We start from the raw sequence: 9837 nt of genomic DNA, 5'->3' as shown, positions 1-9837 counted from the left end.
ATTATATCTAGTACTCTGAGTTATATATGATTCATATTTTTCTTATTTGGATCTATGGTTTATCTTCCGCACTTTTATTATTTATTGTTCATGATTATGTTATTGTTTATGTGGGAGGTTGATTACTCGATACCTGATCTTCGGGCTGTGGATCACACTCTCGGGTATGCCAGATAGGGTACTGGCTGGGAGGATGTGACATCGATACTTGATCTTCGGGGCTGTGGATCACACACTCGGGTATGCCAGGTAGCGTACTAGCTGGGTGGATGTGACAAGTCCACTTGGAACTCTATCACCTTCCTTCGTCCTCTTAGTAAAATGTCCCTTGTACCTTTATAGTGTAGTCTAATTCGAACTCTAGTTTGTTAGACTTTTATGAGAATCAGGATCTTCACCCCCAATTATGTGGAAGTTGGTTACTCACGGAGTCAATCTTGGTTCAACCTGTGAAACCTAGCCCTATTCTAACCCTGACCCTGACCCTGACCCGGAACCCTTGATGTTTGTAGGTCCGAAGACCTAAAGTTGAAGAAGGAGAGACTTGTGGACCCTCTTAGTTGAAGGCTTGGTGTTAGATTCTGAACCCATGTATATTGACAGTGATGCCCCTTAGTTGGATACATTGTTAGTGTTCGGTGAGAAGCTACACCTAGGAGAAGGGAAACTTAGTTGAAGTATTTGATGCGCTTCCGGTCTTGCTTCGAAGGTATTTCTCTAATCTAGACTTGTTGATTGACTTGTAGGAGAAAACCCACCTCATTTTGGATCATTCTAGTCCTTCATTTCCCTGATCAAGCTTGCTGTCATTGCTTGGTCGACTGGGCCAGTCGACCAAAGGATTCTCAAATCTGAGAATTTGATGCTTTTTGGATATTCTCTTCTCTACTTAAGTGAGGCTCGTGTCTTGAACCCTATTTTACACTTCTAGCTTGCTGAAAATGAGGGGAGAGCTTCCCAAGGCACTTCCTTGGTAGTGGTGAAGGAATGTTTCATTCAATCATTGCCAACATTGCCTCTTGTCTCCATTATCATCTACAAGGTATGATTTCTCTCTCTTGCTCTTTATCCTACTATATTTTCTTCTTCTTCTTCTTGCTGTTGTAACCTTGAAGTTGGTGCTGCAACCTTTCAACCACCACTTCAAGTGTTAATTCATTGCTAATGCATGATCTCATTCCATTTCTACCTATGCTATGTGTCACATCCCGCCCAAATCCACCCAGCCTAGATCCTATCTGGGTTACCCGGGGAAGTGATCCACAGCCCAAAAGATCAAGTTTAGGAACGATCATAACCATTTAGCACAATAACATAATCAAAAGCAATAACAAATCATTGTATTCTAATAAGTTAATAATGAAATTCAAAAAAGATCTCAGAAAGATCACTAAGAATATCAGAGGGCGGAAAAACATGATACCAGATCAAAAGACAACTGTAGAGTATAGTGGAAATATACTACATAACATATGCGGAAGGTAGATCAAAATCTAAAGCAAAGCCCTAAGCTAATGCAAGTAAAATAAAAGTCTAGAAGAAATAAGAGAAATCTAATCCACATCTTCAGTCGGCTCTTCATCTTCTTCACCTTTAGGTTATGCTCTTGAAGCTTCAGACCAACATCTAGCGCACGATCCCATCGGCAAATAAGACGATGCCGGCTGCCATCAATAGGAGCCATCAACGCAGTCCAAATCCGAGTGTCGGTTGCCTCGTTACTTATTACCTTGTCCAAGGACTTCCAGAGCTATACCATGTACGGGAAGGTCCTCCGTACCGTGGCACATGTTCTCTTTCGGACCTGCAATGTTATCTAAAACAAGTCCCCCGAAGGGTAAGCTCAAAAGAACTTAGCAAGTAATCCAAACACAACAAGCATCTTCACATGCATTCACAAGCAAACATATATGCAATGATATGAAACAATAAATGCAATATGCTTCTAACTCTATGTATGTATGCTGGTTGCTATTGGCAGACATGCTTTAAGTCATAGCAACATACTTCTTTAGGAAGGTCTCATCACACAACGCCATTTGGTAGTGGGTCCGGCATCCCTTCAGACATTCCATTGCTGGGGTTTAGGTCACCGCTCTCTCACATCACCATTGGTCTAAGTATTGGCGCATTTCAAGGTAAAGCCTAGCCAAATGCAAGTCTTCTACTTAGTCATATCAACTCAGTTCCAGATACATCCATTCCTCGCCCCTGGCGATCCTTTCGGTATCCTTCACACTAGAGTCAGCACAGTCTCTGACTACGGACTCATCAACCCTATTGGTCATCCACATATAGTAAACGGGAAGCTCTCATTTCCCCTCACGGGTTGGTTACCAGTCTTGAGCGCCCATGAGCCCAAGTCTATCCATATGCAACCCTACCAATAAATGGGCCCCACATTGTGATTCACATCCTCTCACGGGTTGTTACCAGTCTTGAGTGCCCGCGAATCCCCATTGCTGCCACAGGTCGTTTGGTCTCAATACCCTTTTGAATCGAGTATGATATAATGGGGTATTCCTAGCCAAACACTACTAGACAGCCCTAGGTATGACAATCAATAATTTGGGAAAGCATCGATGGGCATCTTTGGAGAACATCCCATACTATTCTCGTTGATGTCCAAGGACAGAAATGTCAAAAGGACATTCCCCAATCCCAAATCATACATATTCAATATCCATGGGTTTCGGGTCACACACCATGTCTTCTATGGAGAGGGCCCACAAAGACTTCTTCCTTCACTTCGGGACCTTGGATTTACCCTAAGGAAAGGTTTGACATGACTTCCTAAGGCTTTCAAAGGATAGCAACACTGTTATCAAGGTCCAACTTCAAGGTCAAACATTAAACTAACCTTTCTTCACCCAAAACAGATAGTGTGAAACCCAGCCCTAACCTAACCTTGGCATTGACCCGGTAACCCGATTGTTTTTAGGTCCAAAGACCCGGAGTAAAGGAAGAAGCCAACTATGGGCCATCTCAGTAGAAGACATGGTGTTTGACTCTGAACCCATGGATGTTGATGATGGAGTTCCATAGTTGGAAGTCTGTGTTGATTTGGAAAGGAAGCTGCAGCTTGAAGAAGATGAGATTAGTTGAAGGACTTGGGGTGTTATTTGACTTGGTTTGAAGGTATTTCTATACACTAGATATGTCACTTGTTGTGTGTGCAAAAGCCCATAAGGTTTAGACCCCATTTGATCCTTCAATTCCCTGTTCGATACTTGCTGTTCTGCTTGGTCGACTGGACCACTCGACCAAGCACTCGACCAAAGGATTGCCAAATCCGAGAAATTGTAATTTTAGGGTTTTTCACTTATATTTAAACCCTACTTCGTGTTTCTTTGTTACGGCTGCCTCCTAAACACTTTTTGAACGTGAGAAGACCTCTCCGAAACTCTCTCTGGTGATTTCGAAGACTCCTCTGTAGATCTGAAGCCTCTCATCACTGTTCTGACAATTCCAGGTTAGTAATCGCTTCAACATTGCAAATTTCTTCTCTTTGATCTTGTTCTTGATTGAGATCAGGAAGAAGATGTTGTAATCTTGCAACCATCTATTGTCACATCCACCCAGCCGGTACCCCATTTGGAATACCCGGGATGTAATCCACAGTCCAAGGATCAATGATCTGAGGTCCATGCCTCCCACATACACGGTAACACAATCATGAACAGTAATAATCAATGGTAAAAACAACTAATATCAAGTATCATGAATAAGACAAGATTAACTAAATCAGAGTGCGGAATATAGATAATAAATAAGGTATCATCAAAATCATAAAGGGTGAGAAGGTATGGTAGTCACCCTCTCAGAGCAGCGGAAAAGTATTAAATCAAGTTAGTTACATATCCAAGTATCACCGGTATAATTCAAGACAAGTTAATTACAAAATCTAAGGTTCCACAAATACACCAGGGGAATGGGGCACTATGCTAGGGTTTCTTCTATACTAATGGTAGTCTCCTCAACAGTACGGATGAAGTAAACCCAGCGCTGCCGCTCCCGCACAACTGTGGGGCTAACCCTGGTGCGAATAATAATCCTCCTCGGCTCCAATATACGAATCCTCACTGACGCCACTACCCGGAGGGTAGTATGTAGAATCATAGTCCGCCTCATAGGAGGTGCCATCGTAATCTTCGGTACCTGGAATGTAATCTAAAACATTTGCACAAAAGGAATGAGTTCGAAGAACTCAGCAAGGAAGTTATTCCATAATTAGAAATCATACACATTCAGAACATATAATAATGCAATGTGATATGGAACATATGATGCAGATATGAGCCTAACTCTATGAATGCTGGTCTCTAAGGTAGACATGCTTTAAGTCATAGCATCGTACTTCTTTGGGTCGTCAGTCACTCTCCCATTTCCATATCTTGGGAATGCCCGAGGAAGATCGGTAAAGTCATCAAAAACCATGGTAAGGGGAATCGGTCACCGCTCTCTCACATCACCATTTGGTCAAGTACTGGCGCATGTCACAGTAAAGCCTAGCCCAATGCAAGTCATCTACTCAGTCGGTCAAGTCAGATTCAGATACGTCTATTCCTCGCCCTCGACGATCCTTTCCGGTATCCTTCACACTAGAGTCAGCGAAATCCCGGATTTCGGACTCATCAACCCTATTGGTCATCCACATATAGTAAACAGGAAGCTCTCACGTCCTCTCATGGATTGGTTACCGGTCTTGAGCGCCCGTGAGCCCAAGTCTATCCATATGCAACTCTACCAATAAATGGCCCCTTTCAGGTATCCGTAGCATGGTTTATGTCCCCTACCGGATTGGCTACAGGCCTAGAGCGCCCATCCAACCATACACTACCACGGGTTGTTCGGTCTCAATGCCCTTCCGATTCGGGTCTGACACGACAAGGATGAACCTAGCCACACAACTAGACACTCCTATGTATGTCATCCAATAACTCGGGAGAGTGTCGATAGGCACCATCGGAGAACATCCCATACTATTCCCTCCGATGCCCAAGGACAGAAGTGTCAGTAGGACACCCTCCAATCCCAAGTCATACGTAAGCAATCACACATCAGATCTCATCATTTCTCATGCATCCAATGCATATTCATAATAGTACTCAAATCATGATATTGAAACGAATCATTATAAACATAAGCAAATCAAAATGATAGAGTAACACAACAAATGTATAAAGATTTAAATGTTACTGTTCTAACACATATGTATCAGTATCATAATGATTGAAAGAAATTTAGGGATTTCATTCTTTGAACAAAGCATAGTTCAATATTTAATGACTTATATGTTTATGGATATAACCATCCTTACCTTGGATGAGTTGATGATGAATTGAGAATACCAAGAATAGTCCAATAGAAGTGTTAAGGCCCTAAACAAACATCAATAATAAGTTAGAAAAGAAGTCGGGAAGATCGGATGTCATTTGAGTCAAAACTGACCAAGGTTGCTGTCAGCAACAACTTTGGTCGATGGTTTTGGTCGATGTTATCGACCAAAATGATCGACCAAAATAATCCTCGGGCAGAATAGTGGATTTTGGGGATTTTGGTCCGAAATGAGTCTTCCGGTGTTCGGATCAATCTGAAACTTGGAGGCATACCTAACAACAGTAGTAGGACACTATAAATCAAGGAATTAACCCAATCCAATGGTCTAATTAAAAAGCCCCAATTTGAGCTATTAAGTTCAAGTGATAAACATCATGGCATGAGTTGGAATTGATTGCATTGATGAGGAATAGCATGCAATAGCTAGGGGAACTAATAGAAATTCGATTGGAATCATATGGCAATGTTAAACATGGACATAATACACTCTATAGCTCAGTTTGATATCAAATGGTATGATGTTAATAGGTAAATCATGGAATACATATGCTAGGCATGAGATATAAGCATTAGCATCAATGAATGGCTAAGGGAATCATGGATTGAGCATGAGTAGGCACTTGGAGTGGTGGTTGCAAGGTTGCAGCACCATTCCAAATGTCCCATCAGCAAGATGACAATAGGAAAGAATAGGAAATGGTAGGATAGAGAGTGGAATGAAGAATCATACCTTAGTGTAGAAGATGAAGGCAAGAATCAATGATAAACTAAGTGTCTTTGATGAGATACCCTTCACACTAACCAAGGAGCTACTTTGGGAAGCTCTCCCCACGTTCCCAGGTGAGAAAAATGATTGCAAAAGGCTCAAGGCTCGAGGTCATATTAAATAGAAAAGGAATATTCCATGGAATCATTAACTTGGCAGACTGGGACATTTTGGTCGATGGTCCTTGGTCGATGGTATCGACCAAAATGTTTTCAACAGAAAACTCAGGTTTAGAACAGCAACTTCAAGTAGGGATTTGAAAGGCTATACAAGGTCAAATTGAGTGAGGTTTTCTTCCACAATTCAATCAAGAAGTCTAGTTTCGGGGAATACCTTCGGATTGTGCACAGGAGGTCATTTGGTACATCAACCATATTAATCTTCTCCGATGCGCAGACTTTCCTTAAACACTGACAATGCATTTAAGCAAGGGGTATCATTGTCAATGTCCATGGGCTCGGTCTCCGAATCATGATCATCAATCAGAATGGTCCATAAATCTCTTCCTCCACCGCTTCGGGTCCTCGGACTTGAATACAATAGTGGATCCGGGTCAGGGTCAAGGTTAGAATAGGGCTGGATATTACATCTATTCCATGATCTCATTCTATTCTTTGAGATCTATGATCATCGTCATGATCTTAACCCTAGCTGATTATTTTCTTGAAACCCTAACCCTTGTTTGATTTTTGGAAAACTTTGGTAACCTCCCATGCGAGGGAAACCTCATGGGTAATATTTTAATCTAAACTTGATCTTTCAATGATTTTCTTATAGTGTTCTTGATTTCAATCATTCCCTTTCATTCTGTGATCATAACCTTTCCTTGGGAGTCATAAAGGTTGAAACCCTAATTTCTTGGGTCAAATCAAGAACCCATTGTTTGACCATGACTTGATGATTTTATCTTCTCATATGATTCTAATACATCCTAGGAAGTTCCCCTTCGAATTTAGGATCAATCCGACTTCAAACGAAGAAGTTATGACCAAATCTGTTTCAGCAATTCCGTACTGACTCGCTTGGTCGACTGGGCCAGTCTACCAAGCACTCGACCAATGATGTCAGTAGCTTCATTTTTCACCCGATTTGATTTGTTTGCTCTCTGATCTTTTAGCATCTTTCCTAATGTTGTATCTATGATTGTTAGGAGTTTATTTGCTAAGTTTGGAGTTGCTCTCTTTGATCTTTGGATTATCTTCGGCGATAATCAAGGTAAGGATAGTTATTTCATAATATCATAGATCGCATACTCTCTGGTTTCTACTTTATGAAACTATGAGTTTGTTTACTGTTCTTGTACTTTAAACTTCTGATGTACTACTGTAAGTACAGTAGCACTTGTTTATGTATTCTTTTCATTATTCAATTATATGAGATGTTATTACTGCTTGATCGGATTATGCTTTTACATTCTCTTTTATATGATGAATTGTTGGTTGTGTATGTCATGATTGATCTGAGAATGTGTTTGACTAGGCATGGTTTGGGATTGGGAAGTGTCCTTTTGACACTTCTGTCCTTGGACATCGGAGGGAATAGTATGGGATGTTCTCCGAAGATGCCCATCAATGCTTTCCCGAATCATTGGTTGTCATACCTAGGGCTGTCTAGCAGTGTTTGGCTAGGATGTCCGCGTTATATCAGAAATCGGAAGGGTATTGAGACCGAACGTCCCGTGGTAGCAGTGTGATTCACGGGCGCTCAAGACCGGTGAGTTATATCCATGAGAGGATGGGAATCATATTGTGGGGGCCATTTATTGGAGGGTTGCATATGGCCAGACTTGGGCTCATGGGCGCTCGAGACCGGTGAGTTATATCCGTGAGAGGACATGAGAGCTTCCCGTTTACCATATGTGGATAACCAATAGGGTTGATGAGTCTGTATTTGAGAGAGTCGGATACGTTGACTCTAGTGTGAAGGATACCGGAAAGGATCCCGAGAGGGGAGGAATGGAAGTATCTGGATCTGAGTTGATGTAACTGAGTAGATGACTTGCATTGGGCTAGGCTTTACCCTAACATGTGTCAGTACTTAGACCAATGGTGATGTGAGAGAGCGGTGACTTAACCCCCAGCCATGGATTGTCCGAGAGGGATGAAGGACCCACTACCAACCGGCGTTGTGTGATTGACCTACCCAAAGAAGTACGGTGTTATGACTTAAAGCATGTCTGCCAATAGAGACCAGCATACATAGAGTTTAGATGCATACATACATTATTTGTTTCATACTGCATTGCATCTTATTGTGTTTTGATATATGTATTTATGATGTTATGAGTTAACTTGCCTTATTGAGTTTCTTTCGAAACTCATTCCTTTTTGTACAATGTTTTGTTAGATTATTCTACAGGTACTAACTACTATGAAGGACAGTACGATGAAGTGCAAGCCGATGAAGCGTACTACATGCAAGGTGTTGGCGACAATCAAGATTACTCTGATGATCCCACAAGTGATCACATTCCGTACTACGATTAGAGACAACGTGGAGTTGGAACATCTCTGCTGGATTGATGAAGTCCACTATTTTGAAGATGTCATCTATAGGATAGAAAACTCTTAGTTTAGTTGTCTTTCTTATTTTCTTTTGTTTCAGTTGTATTTCTTTTAGACATATGCTATGTTCCGCTGTATCTGTGGAGTGAGTTTCCGCCTCTCTCTACTTCTTTTGATATTTTCGGATATCTGGTATCATTTTCCGCACTCTGATTATATTGATTATTCATTTCTTGATTTTAAATCTTTTGTTTATAATATTAAAACCTTGATATTTCTTGTTTATGATTATGTTATTGTATATGTGGGAGGGTGGGAGGATGATTTCCTCGATACTTGATCTTCGGGGCTAAGGATCACACTCCCGGGTATGCTAGTTAGGGTACCGGTTGGGGGGATGTGATAGATAGGGTGTCCTAGCTAGGTTTGGGCTGGATTTCACACTATGCTCTTATTTTGAGTCTTGCATATGCATTTCTATGATTCTCTTCTTAGCATCTTCTATTCTTGTTCTAAACTGAAGTATGAAGCATGCTAAGTCTGATTTCTATGCTAGCATATGATCCTAATCTATTGCTTATCAATTCCCCTAGCTAATTCCTTAATTCCCCTACAATTTCATTAGATTTCAACTTATGCTATGATTCTTGTATTTAGAACTTAGGGTTTCAATTTGGGGATTCCTAATTAGACCTTTAGATTATGCTAATTACTTGCTAGATAATGTTCTTATACTGTTACAATCAATCCCTCCAAGTTTTGGATTGATTCGAGCCCCAAAAGCTAGGTTTCAGATCAAAATTCACTATTCAGCCCCGCACTGTTCACTTGGTCGACTGAGTTAGTCAACCAGTCAGTCAACCAATTGGTTGCTGAACTGTGTACTTCGCCGAATTGATCCATTCGACCTCCGATTTTTCCAATTTCTTCTCTAATCTTTCATTTATGTTTGTCTAGGGTCTTATTACCATCTTTGGATCATTCTCCTGTGACCTTTGGATTAGTTTCACATCAACTCAAGGTAAGGAAGGTTATCACCGTAAATGCATAGACTATGTGATTATTACATTGATATCGACAACTTAGTAGGCTTAGCTTGTTGGTTGTATTTAGACATCATATGACTACTATAGGTACCTTATGACAGTAGTATCATGTTTATATACTCTTGCTTATCATGATTATTATTTCTTGTCAATTTCATATATGATTGATCATGTGATGTTA

The sequence above is a fragment of the Hakea prostrata genome, chromosome 1 (assembly GCF_041222555.1).
Source record: "Hakea prostrata isolate BN-2017 chromosome 1, UWA_Hpros_2, whole genome shotgun sequence".
Taxonomy (NCBI): domain Eukaryota; kingdom Viridiplantae; phylum Streptophyta; class Magnoliopsida; order Proteales; family Proteaceae; genus Hakea; species Hakea prostrata.
Note: the sequence above shows the minus strand (reverse complement) of the source record.